The sequence below is a fragment of the Equus przewalskii genome, chromosome 19 (assembly GCF_037783145.1).
Source record: "Equus przewalskii isolate Varuska chromosome 19, EquPr2, whole genome shotgun sequence".
Taxonomy (NCBI): domain Eukaryota; kingdom Metazoa; phylum Chordata; class Mammalia; order Perissodactyla; family Equidae; genus Equus; species Equus przewalskii.
In genome coordinates, this window is record NC_091849.1 from 16,101,302 (window position 1) to 16,125,113 (window position 23,812).

At 39.8% G+C, this 23,812-nt stretch overlaps 1 protein-coding gene across 12 annotated transcripts in view; it reads right to left on the reverse strand.

Annotated features, from left to right (window-relative positions):
- The window catches only part of ATXN1 (ataxin 1), a 384,333-nt gene that overhangs the window by 303,974 nt on the left and 56,547 nt on the right, over positions 1–23,812 (reverse strand). The window contains exon 1 of one of the 12 annotated variants that reach the window (XM_070585100.1): positions 22,417–22,530. The exons of 10 other annotated variants lie outside the window; for them this stretch is intronic. The gene's annotated coding sequence lies outside the window, so the exon portion shown is untranslated. Of the gene's footprint in view, positions 1–21,451; positions 21,613–22,416; positions 22,531–23,812 lie in introns of those variants that run through there. One more of the 12 variants, XM_070585099.1, reaches the window with a different exon arrangement.

A 23,812-nucleotide genomic window follows, 5' to 3' on the forward strand; every position in this document is an offset into this window, starting at 1 on the left:
TATGACTATAACTTTTTACTTTGAAAGTATATATAAGTATATATATATATATACACATACGTATATATATATATTTACGTAAAGTGTGTGTGTGTGTGTGTATATATATATATATCTCTTTATACTTACATATATAACTCTTTACTTTTACTTTGAAAGTTACTCAGGTATACAACACACTGATATAAAAATAATGTATAAAGTACCTCCTTATTTCCAAACCCACAATTACCAGCATATGAAACCAACTCTCGTTGGTCTTAGCACTAGTCTTATTTATCCTTTTAGCTTTTAGGGAAATTGAAACAGCTTATTTCTACATTCAGCATTTGCTAAGTGCCTACTTTGTGCGAGGTCCCGAGGATACAAATGAATAAAATATGGTCTTCGCACTCTCCATCTAGTGGTGGGAGAAAAAAACAGACACTGGCAAAGAGTGTGCAGGGCTATCAAGGAGGGAAGCAGTACAAGTGGCAGAATGGATACTTTTTTTCTATAATAAGAATAGAAACTTGGATTTCCTACCCTGATTCCCAACTCAAAAATTCTATTTTCTGTTTTGGATTGCTCATGGCGATCCAAGTATCTCAGAATGATTCTTCCTGGTCGGAAACATCTCCGTTAGAGATTTAACTACAACACTGGCTTCTACGCTGGAACATTCGCTGACAAAGAAAAGTTTTACACCAGCATCAATAATTGATTTTCTTCTATTCCATCACACGATTTGGAGTATCACTGTGTTCATTTTATCCTGTGTTCACTGCCCCCTCTACAATATTTTGTGACATTTCACATCTGAGCTTTTGTCTCATTTTGCTACTTTAATTTATTTTCACTTACTAGCTAACAATTAACAAAAAAAATCAATGAATAACGTCTGAGTGGCCCCAGTGAGCAAAGCACCAGAGGAAACGTAAAAAGAAACGAGAGTTTGTCCTTGTCCTTAAAGAAGCTTTCCAACCTTAGTCTGGGAGACACATGTAAACAAACAATAAGGTGTGAATCAAGGGGAATGTGTTTGAGAGCTGGGAGATGGCAAGCAATGGACTCAGCACAGAGCCTCCAAGTTGGAAGCAGGTATTAATTATGCGTGCACTGGGGGAGGGGAGTCTTCTATTTTTAAATTCCCTCGCCCAGAATGAGTGCTATTTGAAAATCCCACCTAGATAAGGGGGCAGCGAGGCACAGAAAGCTCAGCCATGTCACTTTTAAAAGTCAAACGTGCTACCACGTTTGATCTGTAATACTTAGATGAAATTATTTTTCAGCCCTTGGCTTAGTTTCTCTCCAGGCTCTCTTCTTTAGGTTTAGAGTGGTTCTAGCAGTTTTTTCACAAAGGGGTAGGGATACAAAACTGTATACTAGGATTTTTCTCCAGATCCTGTTTATTTCACCCATTTTCTTATCTCCTGCTTCATTCACACCAGCGAAGGTTGACATGTTTGTACAGTAGTTTGTCGAGGGTTACTCTTCAGGTAAATTCAACATGAACATTTGTCCTTTCAAGCAGCTAATTCCTTTTTCAGCAGCTAAATGTTCACCTACGTTTGTTTCTTACTAGATGACTGATGGTGAATGTAAGCAAAAGGCAATTGATGAAATTCAGATATAACAGTTTAAAATTTTCTATTACTGCTCTTCATTCATTCTGTTTTGTCAATCATCTTATTTTCTGTATTTACAATGCACTTTAAATTGTCTGTGAAATTTTAAAACATTAAATGGTTGTCTGAAAGTGTTTGGTGCATGATGAACTTAGATGAGGTTTTTTTTTTCCTTGCATCTTTTATCCATTGCCGTTTTCCTAAAAAGACCTGCAGCTCAAGCCAAAGTGTTGTTTTTTTCCCTAAATTCTGGCAATAACTTTGGATGTATCTTTCATTTGCCACTTAATTTTAACAATGGCAAAAAAAAACCCCACAAAGCTCTTTATTGGATAGAATTATTTTAATTTTGCCAGTCAGTAGTGGTGGAAATGAAGCTGTGGGGTTGAAGCCACATGGCGAAAAGGCAGGTTAAGGTATTCCTCGACAACAGGTATACACGTGAAATATGTGTAATGCCAATGTTTAAGGTACTTTTAGGACTTCCACTGCCATTCTTCTTCATCACCTAAATTCATGGGTATCTAGTTTAATTTCTTCGATTTTGAGAAAATGTACATATTTGTATCACATAAGTCTTCGCTTGAAATAAGTTTTATTTTCAAATTCTTACTAACAATGCTATATACTCTACAATATCAATCATGATCATCTTCATTCTGTCTCACATTCGAAGATGGCTTTTAAGCCAAAATGTTACTTTTTTCTTCACAGATGGTTTGATATGCTTTGCTGCATAGAGAACCTGGCTGTCATTTGGCTGGTATACTTTTCCAGCTAAAAATGGGAAACCAAAGACAGAAAGTTGAATAGGACACAGGCTGGGGAATTCAGACAGTCTTTTACAGAATACTTTTATCATTTATTTTTCCTAAGCGATCTGAATATTCAGCATACTAGTAATTTGCTGATTTGAATATAGGTAGACTATATTTATAGGTAGACTATTTTAATTTCACACACACACACAAATCTGTGGAATTTAACCTACCGAAACAAACGGAGGGAAGGACAAAAGAAAGAAGAGAGGTAGGAAGCTAGAAAGGGAGGGAGGGAGGAAAAAATGGTAGAGTCAAGTTTTTATGTGGGACATGAAGTTCAAAAGTTAAGCAAAAGTCAGATATAACACAAATTAACTTTGAAAATCCCTTAACTTTCCCATAAGACACTGCAAACATGGTTTTGTGTATACAACTCTTTATAGCAACTTTCATGTACACTGAAATCTGGGAATTACTGAGTTAGACTACTGGAAGAACTCACTGGAGGTCCACACATAAATGTCTAAACATTCAAACCATTTCTCTTAAAATAAGTATTATATCCCTGGAGATAAACGGAGGGATTAGATGAAGAAGGCTAAAGCATTAGTGCTTTCCAGCAGATTTTACTTCTTTCTGTTGTAATATTAAGCTTCTTTAACTTTCATATATATTAATAAATTTATTATTGTTGTAGTTAAAGGAATTATGGCCTCACATCTTGAGTTCTTAATGTAGTGGTATTAGGAGTAACTTTTAAAATAATTTCTTTAAAAAAATAGTTGGGGGCCGGCCCGCTGGCGCAGCGGTTAAGTTCACACATTCCAGCCGCGGTTCACCTGTTCAGATCCCAGGTGCAGACCCACACACCGCTTGTCAAGCCACGGTGCAGCAGGCGTCCCACATATAAAGTAGAGGAAGATGGGCACAGATGTTAGCTCAGGGCTAATCTTCCTCAAAAAAGAAAAGAAAAAATATACTTAATCTGGTTGCTATTTAAAAAAATTAAAGCACATAACCAAATAAATGCCAAAAACTTTCCAAAGCCCAATATTTTTTTTTTCCTTGATTATCTACTGTTTTGGAGTATTTTTCCCATGGTCTCTCACATTCAATACAGATAATAAAACTCAAACAGAACGTGCAGAATTGAAGTGAGCATGAGAGGATGCTGTCCTGCCTCCTTGCTCTGTACCCTGGCTTTTCTGCTGAGAGCAGCCCCAGAGCTGGCCTGTGTGGAGGGCCAGGGTGCCGAACTGCAGGCAGCCTTAATATCTACCACTTTAAGGAGCCCCAGAAAGGCCCCTTAGCCCCCAGACATCTCCTTCTACTCCTTCCCTTTCTTTCCTCTCTTTCCCTATAATCCACAATGTCCTGAGTTCCAAAATAAATTCTCATTCATTGTACTTTTCGACTTCTTTCTCCAAAACATACATTCCTCCAGGAAGACTAACAAATTAAGATACAAACATAACAATGTGTAGTACATTCATCACATCCTTCAAGGGCGGAGGGCACGAGGGCAGCTGTCCTAGTTGTGGGGGGGAGGGAGGGTCAGGGTGGAGTGTTACCCAAGAAAGGGAGCGAGGGAGGACAGGGTCCCAGAAGGCATGGAAAACCAGATAATGTTCTATGCTCCAGCAGCTTAAACCTTAAAGTGAAACAAATAACATTTAAGAGTGTTATTCACTATTATATATAAAGAAGCCTGCTGGCCACATAATTCTTAAACAGCCAGAAAGAAGTCCATGCATTACTGTAAATGTGAGACATGGAACGTGTGAAAGGATTCTTTTTTTTTTTCTTTTTTTCCTTTATGAATGAACTGGCAAGTGCCTAAGGAAACAATTCATTTCATTATTTTAGAAAACACAATATTCCGTCATTAATTATTTCTTTAGAAATGGTTTGAATTATCACATTAATGAGAGGCTAGCTTGTAGACAGTCAGTGATGTCATCAAACAAGGAATTAAATTAGTGGTCATGCTAAGAGTCAGAAAATTTTGTATGGGGAAAGGCTGGGTGGGGGAATAGATGTAGAATCTAGGGGCTATCTAATAAATTCCAAAGGAAAGGAGACATGGCAATGATGATGGTTACTACTTCTCGACTGGACAGTGCTCCAAGTGGATACCTTTTGGGGATACTTAGTCCCTGTTGAAAGTTTCAACCTCTGTGCATCTCAGCTGGACCCTCTGGATGGGAAGGTGCCGCTGAGGACTAGAGAACAGGAATCTGTGTCAATGAACAATGCACCGAGGTAAGCCATGCAGCCCTGCCTGCACGGTCTCCACTGTAATTCTATCCTAAGAAGCCAAGGCTAGGGTGACGCCACAGGGGACACGTGAGGCAAGCTGCCTCTGCAAAGCTGTCACACTCAGTAGTATTTAGAGGAAAGGAAAAAAAAGTTGTAACACGTGTAACATCCACATTAAGGAATACCAAGTAAGAGCCAATTAGGACGACCATTTGGCACTCCAGGCTCATGCATATGAAAAAGGATACGCCATCAATGAGCAATAACGCACAGGATTTGTGGGAACGCTCTCCCTTCAGCACATCAAAGACGCTGCTGCACACCTCCGTCTTTTTAATTCCCATTAGCTCACCCGTGTCTGGATGAAAAGAGCTCAGTGAATCAATTGCTTCTGTTGAACTGTTTATATATTCTTCAAGTCCTGATTAGGCCATTAGTCACCGAGCATACTGCACAGTAAACTAGAGTAACTGCAATTATGCAACTTCCCAAGAACATACAGAGAGCATTTACAGCGAGACCACAGTGCCAGCAAAATGTGAAAGGGAGATTATTTGTCAGCAGTTTTAAGAACCGTGCACTTAAATGCCAGATGAAATATATGCATGGCAGATAACAAGTTGGGGGAAAAAAGATGAACACTGAAAGTACCAGTGTTTACTCTTCTGAATAAAGTAGAGCCCTGAAAATGAAAGCTACCTTGTGCAGCAAATAACTCCCCATAAAACAGTTCTCAATGTCATTGTTCCCCCTTTATGGAAATGACCGTAAGAGCCTTGTTATAATGCAGCAATCCAAAATAAAGAACAACTGGATCTTGAACTCATTCTCGATTAGCAGCTCGTTCTCCTTCAGAGCACCCCCCACATCTGTCAACACCTGTATCTCAACATGGTGAATACTGAGGCCAACATGAAGAATTTCCCTTCTCCTTTCTGATATTTGTTCTCAATTTTCATTTTCAAAATCAGCAAAAATCATGTAATTATCTATTTGAGGATTTCTCATTCGAAGCAACAAAGAACATTCACAAAAGAAAAAGAAAGAGCGTGAACACAGCATTTAATTACTTTTATCACGATGCTAATCCACTCTCACACACACTGACTGGGATAAACCAATGATAAACACGAGTGACATTTTTTTCAAGAAAATTTGCAAGACATCAGCTACTCCAAACCTCCCAGCAGAGAAATGGGAAATGATGGACCATGAGACTTGGGTCAAAGCCTCTACATTTACTGTACAAGTAATAACATAAGCAAGAGCCTTCCTAAGAGTGTTTTATAGTATTTTTCATGGCAAGACGGATACTTTTTGGTCTGTTAATCCTCACTTTCCTACTTGTATTCATATACTTTATATGTATTTATTTGTTGAGTTATATATTATAGCTGAACTTGGAATGACAGTTATTTTTAAGAGGCTGCCAACATGGGTCAGGAGGAACCTCAGAAACCTGGCTCACCGTGGCTCTGGCATAAGGAGCCTTGACAGCCAAAACCAACCAGAAAGTTGATGAGATCCAGGTTTCCAAAACACAAGAGAAAAGGCATCCTTCGCTTTCTTCCATCTGGTCTTTTCAAAAAAGAAAAAGGTTATTTACCAAAGAAGACTCCATTTGCAATGCAACGAGAAACTTCCTCGTGGGTTCAGAGTACAAATCTCAATGTCCATTTGTCAGTTTAGCTTCAAGCAAAATGCAGGCTTCTTCAACCTGGACTGGGACAAGGTGTGGGAGAGATACGGTGCCCAATGGGCCAACACACCCGAGGCATCCAACACAGCTGCTTTCTCAATTACCAGCCCTGAGTCTCTCCACCGACAGCCTTCCAAAACTAATTGTGGCCGTTAGGATAAAGAGGGCAGTTTCTCAGCTTCAGTGCCTTTAAGGTTATTTCAACTTTCCACCTCTGTTAACTATCCTACAGGAACTTTTGACACAGAGCCCTCCTTAATATTTATAGGGCAGAGACGCTCCGAAGACAAATTTCTCACTCGTTGGAGAGCTTAAGACTTGCGTCCTTCGTCTTCCATATTTTGCAGATTATATTCAAGGATTTTGGGGACTACCTGAGAGGGTTTATGACAGGCAGGCTCTTGGATTTAGGCTTAGTACAAACCAACCTTTCACACAAGTCCTTAAAAACAGACCATGTTCTGTTTGAATTTTTGAACCCCATTCTGGTACAAACACGCTTGGCTCCTAGTGCCAGAGAGTTCTCTTCTTGGCAAGCTGCTCTGCCAGCACTATGGATACTACCACATCAGGACCCCTGCAACCTTCCCTTCCCTTGCCCCTCAACCCCTTTCCCTGAGAGATTATGTGTGGCAAGGCTGCAGGGGCGGAGGTTGTGCACCTGGGTACCAATGAGCTGTCAGCACCTCTGGCCGGGGCACGGTTCATGCCACACTTCTCCTGGCCCCTCCTTGGTCTGGCATGATGACAGAAAATGGCCACTTTTTTCATCAATTGTTACTCAGATGCAGACCACAGGGCCGACAGATCCAGCCCACAGTTGATCACACTTGAAGGCACAGGGACATCCACAAGTCATCCTCAACTCCAGGAACTTTTTTCACTCACATCTCCTAGTTTCTTCAAGGGGGAGATGGTGAAGGTGGAAAGAATAACCTGTCTCAGCTCTCATCTCTATTCCTTTCGGAAGATCTTAGACTTGTCCGACAGCGAGCAAGCAGTGGCCTTTGGAGACTCAAATCCATACCCCGCTTCTCATTTTAAAGATGTCCTTATTAGAGCCCAATTCCTGATTGGAATGCTTCCTACTGACCAAGGACTACTTTTTATAGGGATTGAAACATACGAGTTGGAAGTGGTCTTAAAGATCATTGGATTTAGTGGTTCATGAACTGAAACTATAGCTATTCTAATGCAGAGCTCAACCTACCTGCCCCCAAAGTCCTTGGCTCATTCAGTAGAGGCTGGTAGGAGGCCTTGAGCTCTCCAGGGGTTTCTGAAGCCACATTTGAAAACCACTGATGTAATCAACTTCCTCATTTTCCTAAGGCCCCGAGAAGTTAGATTATTTGCCAAAGGTCACACAACAGTTAATGACAGGCCTAAGACTTCAACACAGTTCCTGGTGTGCCAGACAGTGACATTCTTTACCTGTACTTCCTAAGTACTTTTTAGTATTCAGTAAAACCTTAATCATTTAGTCTCTGCTAATAAAGATAATGTATCCTGGATGAATACATAATTCAATTTCTTTCAATTTATTATGTAACTTATACATTTTTAGAGTCATATGCAAGTTGTGTTGCCTCTTTTTTTGGTGAGGAAGATTAGCCCTGAGCTAACAGCTGTGCCAGTCTTCCTCTATTTTTTGTATGTGGGATGATGCCATAGTATGGTTTGATGAGCAGTGTATAGGTCCGCACCCGGGATCCAAACTCGCAAACCCTGGGCCACCAAAGTAGAGTGTGAACTTAACCACTACACCACCAGGCCAGCCCCAAGTGTAACCTTTCTTAAATTAGGAGTGATTTCTAAAAGAATTAGGGATTCTTCATTAATTCAGCTTCATATTCTAAAGGTGCTAGAAACTTCATGAGAAACCAATCAGAAGCACACTGAATGAAATTTTCTTTAGGAAAATCAAGGAAATGGTCAATGAACTAACAAATTTGTTAACTTCTGCAAACAACACACATACACACAAATATACTTCAACTTCTGGCTCCAGAAATTACTTATTATGTGGGAAAGAATTTAAATGCTTTTGCTGTTATGTCAGGTGAACACATAAGTGCACTGTAAATTTTATTCAGTATAGTGTTCCATTTTGATCACTGGTACCATTTATATATTAACTTGTAATATATACTGATAGTAAAACGAGAAAACTGCATTTTGCTAAACTATTCCAAAACAAAAGCTTTGGCCAAATGACAGTGGCATCTCCACCCCACCATCCCCCACCCCCATTATTCAGAATGAGTGGGGTATGGAGCACTGGGTTTTCCCTTTTCTGGTGAGGAATAATTGAATGAGTAACTAGTGAGGGCACCAAAGGTGGTTCCCCCGCCCACAGACCCAGAGGCATCTTGCACATTTTGAAAGAAATGCACAATATTGCTGCTGCACCCACACCGCACACAAAAAAACCGCAACTTTTAAAGTCAATTTCTTATATAAAATCCAGCAGTTCTCCCTGTTAGAAGCTGAAGAACAGTGCTTTTTGTTAATGGTAAGTGTCTCAAGGAGTTATACTTAGTTAAATCTGAGTCTAATTTATATAGCTAACTTAAATGTTTACAGGTGATAAAAAAGAAGTTAGAATTTACATCAAAACAAATCAGGAAACAGAGGAACCAGTCATTGCTCAATCTTTAAACTGTTAAAAGCTGAAACGTTCTCCAAGTGTTACTAGCCCTTAAACAAAAACATAATTTCACAAAGTAATTTTATTTCCCAATATAATCTTTTAAGAGCAGAAAGCACTAACTTGAGCTCCACTTGTATACTTATTTTCTATCTCTGTTATACATACAAACTTTTTAAAATAAAATATTTCAAGGGACAAAAATCGTGAGTAACAGATGATTGATATAATTTTACATACATTTTAAATATTTCTGATAATTAAAAGAATATCACAGGGGCTGGCCCAGTGGCGTGGTGGTTAAGTCCGGCGCTCTCTGCTTCAGCAGCCTGGGTTCGTGGGTTCAGATCCCGGGAAAGGACTTATACCACTCATCAAGCTGTGCTGTGGCGGCAAGCCACATACAAAATAGAGGAAGACGGGCACAGATGTTAGCTCAGAGCCAATCTTCCTCACCAAAAAATAATAATAATATCATAGTACAGAACTTCCTTAATTCAAATTTCTGTATTTTTGAAGAATCTTGCACACATGCATGCAAATTCACAAAAAAATGCAAATTCAAAAAAATTACTCAAAATGTCCTGACTTTTAGCTTCTTGATACTATATCTCGCAGGGCATGATGGCACAGGCAATAACGTTTTCAGTAATACCGTGTTACACAGATTATATATAATCATCCTAAAATGCATAACACGGAGCCTAAAATTTAAAAACCATATCAGATTCTGAAATACATAATGTATCCTTTTGAACTTCCAACCTTACACTCTTCTGAGGTAGCATGTCCAGAGGCATGAAAAACAGAGGCCATTTCAAATCTGATAACACACTATGAATTAGTGAATTATCTTAATAGTTCTTGTCCTAATTAAGACCAATAAGAAAGGCATCCATCCAATATGCCAACAGACAGCCGAAGTTCCTGGTTGTGTAATTATTCACCTCGTAGGGGCCCACCTCAAAGGCATGCAACACACAGGTTTATGAGGATTATGCTGAAAAGAGACGTTTACGTAAGAGGAATTACTTAAGCTAGGCAGACTCCCCCGAAATAAAGATTCTTGGCCACTAGAATCACGAAATATTATACTTGAGGCTAGAAACAGAGAAGATTAAATAATATATTCATATAGGGAACCAATTTTTCCATCAATAATAAGGAGAAAACCATACAAGCGTTTTAAGGCAAGATCTTTTTTAAGCCCTACAAATACTTAAGTACAACCTCTCCAGACTTTTTTTAAAAAACACAGTTTATTTAAAGACGTAAATGAAGCCAATCAAATAAACAACAAATATTTACTGAGAACCTTCTATGCGGGCAGAATTATGTTCTAAGTCCCACAAACTTTCAGGATATTTACAACATTATTTAACTTCATAAAGTATTTCAATAAATAATGCAGTCTTCCAAAATGTGCTTGGGGCTATAACTCCATCTAGTTTCTATGATGACACTGTAAACCTTGGATGGAATTACAATCTTAATGTGAACAATCAGGGCGTGCTACTCCACATGCTCGGGGAATCCAGGATGAACACAACTTCTAAAATAATAACCACCAAGCCAGTGGCATGTAATTACAACCAGGAAGCCAAGCTTTCTGCCGGCTAGTACAGGAGAAATGTTCAATCGAAAGTACCAGTCACACCTCTCTGCGGCAAAATCTATTTAATTTATCTGAAAAAGCTCTTCCTCTCCAAACTTAAACTTTCTGCTTTTGTGATGAGAAGACATCCACAAGGGTCTACTTCACAGATGTGTTATATATTGGTGATGACAAGACTGTCTTGATGCTACTAATAAAATCTTGGAATCTTCTAACATCACCTTCAAACGCCTAAAATGTGAACTCTAAAAAGTACAATATGTTAAGAAACAAGGAAAAAGTCATGCTGCAGAGAGCCCTATGAAATTACTGGCATTTCTTCTAATTCTTTGAGACTAGTCTGACATTTACTAGCATAAACAAAGCAAAGTGCTTTGTGTCCATAAGAGGAAAAAAAATAAAGATTTATCTAGAGAGATTAAACTCAGGGTAGTAGAAAAATGAACTTACAAACAAACCCAGAATTTCCCTAGGAAAACAAAAGACAATGACACTATGAATCAGCATTTTTTCCCAAGCAGCTAGAATAAAAGAACACACACACACACACACACACACACGGATAACAGGCACCATGAGGGGTGAAGACAAAGATGCATACAAATTTAATCCATATATTTTTATTTAGGACACACCTGGCTTCCTTGATCTTTTCATGCCTTTATCACAGCGAACTTTATTTGATACTTGTAGAGGTCACCAAAGCTCTGTAAAATCAGTATTGCCATAGCAACCAGGAGGTTTAAAAAAAATCCTCTGCCAGAAAGCCTCACCAAACAAAATATAAGGCATAAAACTGTACTTTCCTATAGCTACTTTTAACACCATCATGCTTCTCATAGCAAAGGTATGTGACATTCCCATAAAAACCCAGTGACAAACCCAAAAACCCATCGAGGGACCCTTCGTGAACTGTGTGTCACTGGGTTCCTGCATCACTCAGAGTTGAGAACTTATTAATAACATTAACTCGAGTTTATTTTCAAGCTCCAGGGGTTTGTGTACACTGGATCACTGTGGTTACCGAAAGGAAAAAGTGGCAAGATAGGAGACAGTAGGCAAAAACAATATTGATGAAGTTCCATGAATACGAGACATGACATCTAGCAGCTTTATTTAAAAAAAAAAATTCTTACTCAAAAAAAAAAGGACTAACGTAATGTCTGTCTCTTGGGAATCCATCCCTCCCTATAACTTGAGAAAAGACACTTGGCACGAGTAAATAAAGCAATAATTCATGAAACAGCTCTGAAGTCACAGAAAGAATAAGTGAAGCTAGAATTCTAAGCTCACCTCCAGAGACAAGTTGGTACTAGAAAAGCAACCGAGTTCCAGTTCAAGGCTGCCCTGGTGCAGGGCCTCTGACTCAAAGACAGGCAAAACCCCCTAACTTTGGCCTTCTCCATAGAGCGTCAACTAAATTCAGAAACGGTTGAGGAAGTACCTGCTTAACATTGAAGGCTGAATAATTTTTAACAAGTTCTAACATCCTGTAGATGGAATATAGCCAGCCTGACTCAACAGAATACAGGCAACCAGAAAATATCAGGGTAATGGGGAAAAGAGGGAATTCTTTACATGTCCCCTTTCCACAAAATATTCTTGGTGACATCCAATGTGCTTTTCTCCTGCTCCGTGACAAATGGGGCCACCTAAAAAGCACTGCTATTCTAAAACTACCAACAAACTACTTCATACAATTAAATTTACTATCTTGAGATTCCCTTTGATAATATCCCTGACAACCACCAAAAGCTAGTTAAACAGCTCTCTCCTTTTTCTAGGTGCTTTACAGAAAGGAAACATGGAAGTAGATAAGCTTGGGGATGTGTGTGTGTGTGTGTGTGCGTGTTTAAACACACTACCTTTCCTATATGCAGCAGGAATTTCCTGTCTGGCATATTTTAGAGCAAATCAAGACAATACTTACTCTTTAGGACAGAGCCTGTGAGTCAGGCAGGGTTATGGGACCACAACGCTTGAGTCTGCTTAAGTCAGAGGAAAGCAAGTTTAGGGCCTGGGGCTGTTCTAGTCCAGATGGAAAAGAATGAGAAACAAGATGAATTTCATGGGCAATTAAATTTTTTTTTTTTTTTTTTTTACAAATTCCTCATTTGTTTCCTCATTTGGAGTTTTTATCCACTACAGGGAGCAAAATGAAACAAACAAACAAAAATGGTACTATTGAGGATTCCTAAGGGAACACGGAGGAACCCAGTTGGGTTTTTAAAAGTATTACTTGAGCTCTGATTGGCTAACCTCTGGGCGGAAGAGGACGGTCCTGATGAGCTCGAGCACGAGCTTCAGTCCTCGACTCTACCAGCCACGTGACTTCCCAGTCTATACAGCCCAGCACTACTAGGTCTCCACTTGGAAGCTAGATGCACGAAGGGCATTTACTTACTCACATCACCAACAAGACCGCCTCGAAAGTTCTCGTTAACGTTTTACGGCTCTCCAGTAGTTCCTTATTCTTCACAAGTAATTAACCTCTTGATGGGCTTAGACCAGCAACAGTGTTAGAAGCCACAACACATTGATGCTAAGTTCCAAACCAGGGGAGAGGATAATTGGAAAACAGATTTCCAGGCTCACTGGAAAATATCTTTCCACTTATTGAAAAAAAGGAAACAACTTTTCAGGAACATATGAATCACAGAACTGTAGCATTGGCAGGGACCTTAGAAAATCATTCTACTTCAACTCCTTATACTAATAATAAGAAAATGGAGGTACAAACAGGGAGAGTGAGTGGCCGAGACATAGTCAACTCAACACAAAGTGTTAGTGCTGCCTACAGTAAGACCTGACCACACAGCGTGGCACACTCTTTCCCATCCAATCCCCTTCATCACTCACACTGCTGCCGTTGAAACAACCCAGTGCCCCCTGCCCTTAGGTCACTCGATTACTTTTTAGGACAGGCCCAGAGAATAATGACTAAGCTCTGAAACCTGAGAATAAGACAAAAGGCAAAAGGGGAGATAAGAAGGGAGACAGTAAGAAAAGAGTCAAAAAAGGAACCTATTTGAGGGCTTGCAAACACTCCTTGGGCCTTTCATTACATTTAAGAGTGTGATGAAATAATGTGATACAAGCTTCATGTCTTCTGTAGTGATGAGGATGATCTGGGATCGGAATGTACCTGTAGGTGTCACAGAAATATCCCTTTGGAACCAGGTCTCGAATTCCTTGGAACCAGGTCATTATTTGCTCCTTTCATCACTAGGTAAGTGGCTAAGCTCCCTGAGGGTAGGAACGTTGACTGTCTTGTTTACTATCCTAGTCCCAAAACCTAGCAAATACGGGGCACAAAGTGAGTACTTGGTAAAGTTTACTGAAAGAAAGAATATAAACTCCCGTGAGGAATGAAGAATAAATATGCATAGTTTGGAAATGCATATACAGTATCATCATCTTCCATCAGGGAAAATAAAAAAAATACTTGTTTGAAATTTAAAAGAATGCTAAAAGATAGGGATTTTTTGTATTTATAAAAAGGCGAGGTTAACAATGTAAATCACCTCTTAGGTGGTTACTACCAGTTACAATCTATTAAATAGGTACCATTAGATAAGCTGTGATATAAAGAGCTTACAGCCTGAAGCACAATGTCAAGAAAACACGTTAAAGGGTGGTAAACAAATAGTCACTGAGAAGATACACTGAACAAATAAATAAAAAGGAAGCAGACGTAGTTGGAAGAAAGTATAAGTGGAAGCTCTAGGCACCACGTGTTCAGACAGAATAAAAGCAGTCATTGTGTATTTTCTAATGAGCTCCGTGTAGTTTATATAATTGACCTGTTTGCAATCACTGAAATCAATACTTCTCTCTGTGCTTTTAAACTCGGACCTCTACTACCTTAGCAGCTATATCAGTCACAAATAAACTATATGACAAATAATTTGGACAGTTACTTTCAGTTCTCAGATAACGTACTAGCTCTCTAATGAAATAAACTTATAAATCAAGTATACTAATATTAACAAACGTAATTATAAGATTTACCTAGTTTAAAGATTCAAGAAAAACAACTAGATCTAATTAATACACATATATTCGCACAATGAGAAGTAAATACTAATAGCTTATTCTTTAAAATCTTTTAATACGGTTTTGCCATTGTGAATGTTACAACCGCAGCAACCACTATGAAAAATAAAGGCTATGGCGTAAGTACATGTACCTCATCGCATTCTTACAAGGACATTTTAGATGTTCTCTATTTTGCTTTCGAGATGAGGAAACCGAGGCTCAGAGGCTAAGCAAGGTGCCCAAGATCTCAAATTGGCAGATCTGGGTTCAAAACCTCCCTCAGAATGATCCCAGACCTAGCACACAGGCAGAGATCTTTACAGACAGGAAGATACCTATGGACACCTGACTGTCGATCTGCTTTACATGGGTGTAGTCAAGCTGCATGATGCGGAGGGCCTGGGCTTTGGAGCTCAAGCTCCTGGGTGCAAGTTTCAGCTCTGCCACCCACTCGTTGCATGCCCTCACCTCTCTATGCCTCTGTGTCCTCACCTCTCAACATGAGAATCCTGGTGTCAAAAGACCTGATATCTCCCTACTCACACGGCTGCTGTGAGGATTAACTGAGTTAATGCACATACAGCACAAGGAACACAGTAAGCACTCAAAGATATTACTGTGTGCAAATGTTCAGTCGTCTTCAGAATGCTAAAAAGAACACTGAATCTGGAGTCAAGTGGCCTCAGCCACCTATACATTATGTAACCTTACCCAAGTCACTTAAACTTTCTGAGCTTCATTTCTCTCATCTGTAAAAATGGGATGCCAGCTGCCTTGCTTCCTTCCCAGGATTGTCATAAGAAACAAATAAGGGACGACAAGGTATGTGACAGTGCTTTGGAAAACTAAAAGGCGCTATATGCTACCACGTCCATGTGAATTATCATCATCAACTTTCAGCCTCTCAAAACCAAAGAGGTCATCTTTATTACATTCTCTCCCGCCTGAGAACTCAACATTAAGCATCAGTTCCAAAGTCTTGACACTGGACTCCCGATAAGAGGAGAACAAATGTCCAGTCATTCTGGACTCGATCAAACGGAACTCTATTAACCAGCTCCCCCTGCACACCCACCGTGAGAAGGTAATTGATGTTCACCGCGACCCCAAAGCACTCCAACACTCTGAGTACCTTCAGGGGAAGATTAAATTATGTTCAGCCTAGTTCATTATGAAGTGTATTTAATTATACTCAAATTCTTTGAAAATCGGTGACCTCGGAAAAAGCACAGAGTCAGTCTCAGGCTCTCTGGTACCTGGGAGCCTCTCCTCACGGTCCCACACCCATCTGCCCTTTATCAGAGTTTGCTGCGAAATACAGCCCACCCTGGGGTAGGAAACGCTGGGAATCCAGCACGCTAACTATAAGTCAAAAGAACTTTGCCCTGCATAATCCTCCAGGACCACTGATGCACAGAAATATTAAAGTCAAAGTCTCGAAACAATGAAAAATTTAAACTATGTAAGATTCCTACATGTTTTGAATATGCTTTTGGTTCGCTAATAATGAATTTAAACATTTGAACAAAGAATAATATAAATATACCATTAAATATCTTATTATTGTCAATACTTAGAAGTGTAAAAACAGATGAGTAATAGTGAATATTACACTCCCTAGAACGGGAAAATAACATTTTGTTTGTTAGTTCAGTTGTGTCCCCTGTTTTAAAGAAATTATGTGTATGCTAATAAGGAACAGTAGATAAATGAAAAGTTATACTGTATTAGTCTTGCAAAAGTATGGCTATTTGCCTTTGTTAGAATTCCTTCAATATTGTTATAGTATCCTTTCCAATTAAAAACGAACACAGAGGCCAGCACCATGGCCTAGTAGTTAAGGTTCTGCACACTCCACTTCAGCTGCCCCACTTCACAGGTTCGGATCCCAGGCACACACCTGCACCACTTGTCAGCCATGCTGGGGCGGTAACCCACATACAAAATAGAGGAGGATTAGCACAGATGTTAGCTCAGGGCTAATCTTCCTCAAGCAAAAAAAAAAAAAAAAAAGACTGGGACACAAATATGAGTCTTAAGGACTCCTCTTCAGTGTCAGGAGAAAAAGGAGTGGTCGTCTATTATGACCCTCTATTTATATGGCTCCCCTCTGCAGAATTCTTGATAAGGGGTCCTCCCACCTCTGCTTGGACATCTCAGGTGACAGAGGTTTCATTACCTCATCAATTGGCTTGCTCTATTTTTAGGTAGTCCTGATGTTAGAACGCTCTTCCTCAAGTGGGGTCTAACTCTCTTCCCTTTAACTTCCCTCCTGGTGTTAGTTCTTAGTTAGGCCCCTGGAACCACTGAAGTAAGTGATTTCACTTCTCATCAGCCCCTTTGCTAGTCTCACTCATTTTGTCAGTTAAATAATGACCCACTTCTACTCACAGTTTTCATTGTTACCTATAAACCACAATGGCCATTCCTCATAATCATGTACCACCAGCTGGAGGGGCTCTGGGCACCAAGGCTCCATAGAGACTATGACAGGCCTGGTCCTAGGGACATTATGGAATTTTGTGGACTTTCTTGGGACCCAACTTTAACACACACTGTTTCTATGAGACATATATTCTGAATTCCAAAGTCAGACTTATAACCTTTCTGAAAAGAATCCATATATAAATCACTGCTTCTACTTTTGGGGAAAATATATTTCACACACACTCACAAAAATCCCACAAGGTATAATTTCACTCTGTCTACTTACCTACCTTATAAGCCAAGTAAGTCTTTTGGTGCGTGCATAAAAATCCCACAGTTCCTCCTCTCTCATCTAAAAGGAGCTGACTAGAAGCAGAAGTGGCAGAGCCAGCAAACCCATGTTATTCAGATTACCATCTCTCCTCCACTCCTTGAGATAACAGGAGCTGAAGAGAAATGCCACAGATTTCTCTGAGTCACAGATCTCCTAGATGTTTCCACCTCAGTACCCCAACACACCAGCCAGGCACGAGGGACAATTCTGGTGCCCTAGTCCCAGTCTGAGATTGATGCTTCTAGAACTCCTGGTCCACACCTAACAGGCCTCCATTGACGCCTTGTTGTAGTAAACAATGAAATCCTATAAAATGTCTTATTAGCTTCATCTTGAATCATGAATGGTTTAAACAGAGAAGTGATTGTATTTATTTTTATTATCTTATCCAATGCCCATCTGGGCTGTTACGAAATTTTTAAAATGTCATGAATATTGACAGCCCTTACTTTATTTATTAATGTCCTAATTGACCTTGCATAGTCCTCCTGGAGTCTCAGCCCCCATCACCCAGAATGTGGCCATGATTGCTTTCGGTCAAACTGGGTAGGTGGGGAAAGCAGCGGTTAGAATTAAGGTATACAATTCAGCCTAGTAATTTTATAAGCTTGGTTATCTGATTTCCCTTACGTTTACAACAGATCAGATATAGGCAAATGAAAGGAGCTTTAAGACATGGTAACCAAATAAAGCAGATAAGACAGAGGCCATGGCATCAAGAAGAATTATGAGCTGGGACATCATGACTCTATTATATCAGTGTAATAACTTCAGAGAAATGACAATAAATCTCTAAGAAAAAAGTTAAATTATGTTCACTATACTGTACTCTATTTAGGAAACTTTATACTGCATTTTACGATGATTTCTGCCTGAAAATGTTGAGTTTCTTTTTCCTTCTAACAATGTCAGCACCTGATGCATTTTAACACTCTGAGTAAATACAATTTCTGAAAGCACTTGATTCCAGGAGTATAGAATATTAAATATTTAAATCTTTTCTAGAGAAATATGAAGTAAGAACAAAAGTAAATAATCATTAAGGCACGCTAAAGAATTACAGTTTTGCGTTCTCTTGTGGAGAGGAACATTTGAAGGAAAGAAATAAATTGACTTTCTGACCTATTGATCAGAGGTCCAGCTGTCAAAGACCCCAGGTTTAGGTGGACCAAGAGGGTTTGGAAACCTCTCTCAGGAATAGTGGAGAAAGGGCTTTCTCCCCTTCTCATTTCCAAGAGAAAGGGGGTTCTGACCCTAGAAGTTAAGAAAGGAAAAGACTAGGGACGTTTTTGTGCAATACTTTCTCAACTCTTCTCTCTCAAACATCCTTGCTATGTGGATATGATACTGCCACCAGTGAGAGTTTTGAGGAAACTCTGGCAAGGCTCGTTTACCCCTCTAAGACCAGGCGCTCACACTTGAGTGGCACCAACAGCACCATATTAATGGAAACGCCCCCGTGGGGCGGGGAATAGGGAGACGTGGGACCAGTACGCCTACCCACGCATTTTAAGCGGATTTCAATAACAGCACATACACTAGGTAACTTTGCTTTAGATTATAAATTAGGAAAATTCCTCGTCATATTATTAGCATATTATCAAGTATTAGGACAAAATAATTCTAAGCACAAGTAAGTCTGTTGTTACTAAACTGTTAGAATCGCCACTTCTTTATTAAATACCTGAACTTCTCTAAGACCCTTCCCAGGCCTTCCATCCCCTTCAAATCCCAGTTATGGGAATGCTATTTAGAATACAGTTGTTTATTGTTTACCAGCACTTCTTCCATTCTTTTTTTGTATTTAAAGCTCTTTAGAGCTTTTTCTATTAGCTTCATTTTTTTTATTTTTTTAGGAAGATGGGCCCTGAGCTAACGTCTGTTGCCAATCTTCCTCTTTTTTTTTTCTCCCCAAAGCCCCAGTGCATAGTTGTATATCCTAGTTGTAAGTCCTTCTACTTCTTCTATGTGGGACACCACCACAGCATGGCTTGATGAGCAGTGCTAGGTCCCCACCCAGGATCCAAACCGGCGAACCCCGGGCTGCCGAAGTGGAGCATGTGAACTTAACCACTATGCCATCAGGCCAGCCCCTTCTAATAGCTTCTTTTGCACTTAAATCGTCGTCAGTCTTTTTTTTTTTTTTTTGGTGGTGACTATAAAGCTAAACTTAATTTTTCCTTTTTTAAAATTCTTTTTTTCCATGTTTTTTTGTCCCTCTAGTTGCCTCCCACTTCCCAAATCTCTCATAAAAGAGACAAAACTCTCAATGGGCTTAATCCTCAAATGTTCTTCATTTACTCAGGCGGTGGGGCTCTCTCTAGCAAAATGACCAAGCTGCCTTCCCAAAGGGACCAAACATTTCTTCCTTCTGAATTTTTAAAATGTTCTAACAGAGCCAAAAATGGATTAAACAACATAAAGTTAATCTCTTCACAGCACCTAAGTACAAATAAATAATCAGGTGCTGATAGCAATGGGTATTGTTCTCACCAATAAACAAGCCACCCCACCCCTCTGCCCCACCTAATAGGAAGAGACCCACCAGGCACTGGGGAGCTGGGCCCAAGGAACAGAATGAGGCCCCTGAGTCTGTACTGCCACTCTGCAGACACATCTCACCCACGATGCTTTTCTTGATGCTCCGAGCATCAGGAGAGAGTATTTGCCCATTCTAATCATCCCTTCCAACGGCCCAGCAAGAGAGAAAGCCACAGAGGTTACAGGGGGGAAGAAAAAGAGTGATAAACTTTTCACCTGCATTGCAAATTGACTATGTTCATTATTTATTTGAGCAGCGCCTAGAACCTTCAAGTCTAAACACGTCACTCCATCATTAGCGACTCTCACTGAAGAAGGACTTCACTGATATATTACTGTATTAACAGATGAGGAGGCTCGAACAAACGTTTGTTTGAGCCGCCCAGGACCAGCCACTCCCTACCTCTCCCACTCTCACTCCCAATACCAAGCAGGTGATGCTTCATTGTTCTAGTCTATACATAGCACAACACTGAGCTTTTCTTAAACAAATAAATCTTTTTCTAAAGAGGATTAAAACACCTAAATAGCTATGGCACGCTGACAATCATTACAAACTGTTGAGCATCTGTATATACATTTGCCATGTTACATGGTAATGTACTTAGCTTAGGAATTTTTCTTGTTCTTCTTGAAGTACGAGAACAATGAAGTTGAAATAATAAATTTTCAAGACCAATCCATTTAAAAAGTAATCTCAATAATAAGAAAAGATGCTAACTGAAACCAAAACGCTGTGCCCAAGGAAGAAAAAACACTAAACTAGAAGTCTCCAGCAAGCTGGTTTTTTTCAGCTTCAGCCTCAGTCTTACAAACAAGCTGTGTGTTGTAGGGTTGCTCCTTTAACCTCACTACGCCACAGATTTCTCATCTGTAAAATTAGAACATTAGGTTAAAGTCCTTTCAGCTCTAAAATTCTATGACTGTCCTTCCAATTCAATAAAATAAAATACACCGTATTTAATATTGCCTTCTTTTGCAACTAAGCTAATTTTTTTTTAAAGGCAGAAAAGCTTGAAAACATCAAGAAAATAAAACCAGAAAAAACTTATTAAAAGTTTAACTTGTGCAACACAAAGCCTGTCCATAAATTAATATCTGATCTTAACCGCCAGAAAAAGTCCCACTTTGGTTTTCTTTTGTGCAACGTTCAGTTTATCACTAGACAAGAAATATTCTGTGCCTGCTGAAGTCGATCTGTATTTGTTAATCTTTTGTGTTCAGGGGTTGAGCAGCTCCCCGGTAGAAAAAACTTCTCTATTACTCTCAACTGCACTTAAAAGACCAACAAAAACAGCTCAGAAATCAGCAAGCAAAACCTTGCTGTCATCCGTCTGAAATTGTTACAAATTACAGGCTAATCTCAGAATCTGTGACCTCACCACCCAACGTCTTACAAATTGAGTAACTATTTCCCTGTCAGTTACTACTAAAATGACAAACAGAAAAATAAAAGGGGAGCGGGTTACCGTAGGTTAGGAGTAGGTGAGGATGAGAAAGGAGAGGAGAAGGAATATGTCTACCTGAATTCAGAGGCAGGTTCCAAGTGGCTTTCAAGAAGGGCTGGAGTCAGAAAAGTGGAGAGGTTGTTGCACTGTTTATTCATGGTTTTAACCTCTGGCTCCTTAGAGTGAAGTCTGAAGACAGTTTGTGGGTCATAGTAAAGACAGTTCTAAAGCACAATGTGACTTCCAGGGAGAGCTAAGGCAGACCACACTGCAAGAGCCGGCAGAGCAGATACTGCGAGGTGATAAGAAGAAAAAGAGGCTCTTGTTTTTTTTTAACAGAAGTCTACCCAAATGAAATATCAGACTCGAAGGATTGTGAATAAGAATCAACTTTGCCCCTTAGAAGAAAAACATTCAAAATTCAGCACCTGCCCACATAGATTTTGCTCATCAACATTAAAAAAATATCTATCAACATCCCAGTAGGAAGCAACACAGTACATACAGAATTGAAAAAATAAAATTCTTAATCTGCTCAGGATGAAACGCACTACTTAAAATAAACTGAATGACACGGAAAATGATCTGCTGAATGAAAAGAAAAGCTATGCCGAGTCCAAAAAATAAGCTATTATTAAGCAGTGGAGGCTTACTCTGTATTCTCACTCTCCTCTTCAATTACATTTTTATGAAATACATGTGGCAGGCAATCCCTGCATTTCAAGCTTCCCTAACTATACAAATTCTGGGGTCTTCCTTGACTTTCCTTACGCTGCTCCTTCCAGCTACTCAAGCTGGTAATTTGGACAGGCTCTTTGGAGGTGCTCAAGCCTTTAAGAGTGAGCGTTGGCAAGGACTGGGGAACACACTTGTCTGTATCTGGGGTACAGGCGAGAAAACACTCCCTGTTCTGTCTCTGTGGTTATTATGTTTCTGCTGGGTGCACATCTTGCTGTGTTCTGGACTCCCTCCCCGTGTCCATTCCTGGCTGACAATGTGATCAAAGGAGGAGGGGAGAGGAGGGCCAAGTTGAACCTTACCAGGAGATCAGATTGTCTGGTGCCGAGCAGAAGTCCTGAGATAACGGCTGAATCCTGGCCATTTACAGAGCAGCACAAAACTAGTCCTGTTCCTTTTACTGTTGTGGTTGCTATGGCCGACCCAAACAATATACCCCAGCTCCTCCGGCCTCCAGCTTCCTAACCACCTCCCACAGACCTCCAGCGTGGGCAGGAGGAGGTGAAAACTGCTCCCCACTGGGAATTTAGAAGCTCCAGAGCAGTGAAAGGGGATCGAACAGGCAGATCAGGCCTGAGGGTGCAAAGGGGTAAGCAGACCTTCTGTTTTTAGCTGTAAGGCTCTGTTTCCCTCGGTTTTCACCTAATTTGTAAGTGGAAAACAGATCTTAAGAAGGAAAAGAAAATGACTATCACCTTTAAACTTTGGTTTTACTACAATCAGCAAAACAAATGGAAAGGAAAAAAAAAAAAACATGCAGCAACATCCTGGATCTAGTAATATCTGAACAGAGGCAAGACAGGAGTGAATGTCAGCGTCTAGGTCATGAGCGATAAGCCCCAGGAATAGCAGAAATGTTGTGATTTTCTCGTTTAAAACAAATTCCTGTCTGAAGACGCCATTTTAAAAAACTCCAGACACAGAAACCACATAAAGAAAGAGAGAAAAAAGAAATAAACCCTAAGAATAAACCACTGATGAATTTTTTATATTACATTTTGAAACTAAAGACAGACTAGCCCAGGGCCTGGGGCTCAGGAGACGGAGCACCTGGACTCCAGACCCGGCTCAGTCACTGTCCAGCCAAGCAAGTCACTGTCCCTTTCAGCCGCTCGTTTCTTAATCTAAAAAAGGAAGAATGGAGTGGACCACCTTTAAATTCCCTTACAACTTGAAAATTCTCTCTATAACCTCTATGAACAGTATTGCAACTAGGTCTGAACAAAATCATATAAATAAGAAAAAAGACATGGAGACTAACATATCTTAATTCTAACAGTGCCGTCACGCAGGGCTGTGGGACTGAAGGCAATGCCTCCTCTCTTCTCAATTTGCTTAATTTGGGAAACTTCTGCCTAAAATAAAAATCACAACTATAGGATAGTGGTGATGGACGGCACTGTGAATGTACTTAATGTCACAGAATTGCACATTAAAAAATGGCGAGTTTCATGCTATGTATATTTTACTACAATAAAAAAATTAAATCTATATAAAAGAAGAGGAAAAAAAAGAAAACCGAGAGGGAGCCCACACTGTATGAATGTTTTGGAAGTGGGCACTGAGTTAAAAATAAAAACATGGAGGTTATCTCCTTTAATTTGGTCTCCAGGGTCTGCTGAGCACAGTTTCCACTTCTAGCCGGGGATGGGAGACATGGTTTATTTGCTGCTTCACAGAGCAGTCCCTGAGCTCTCT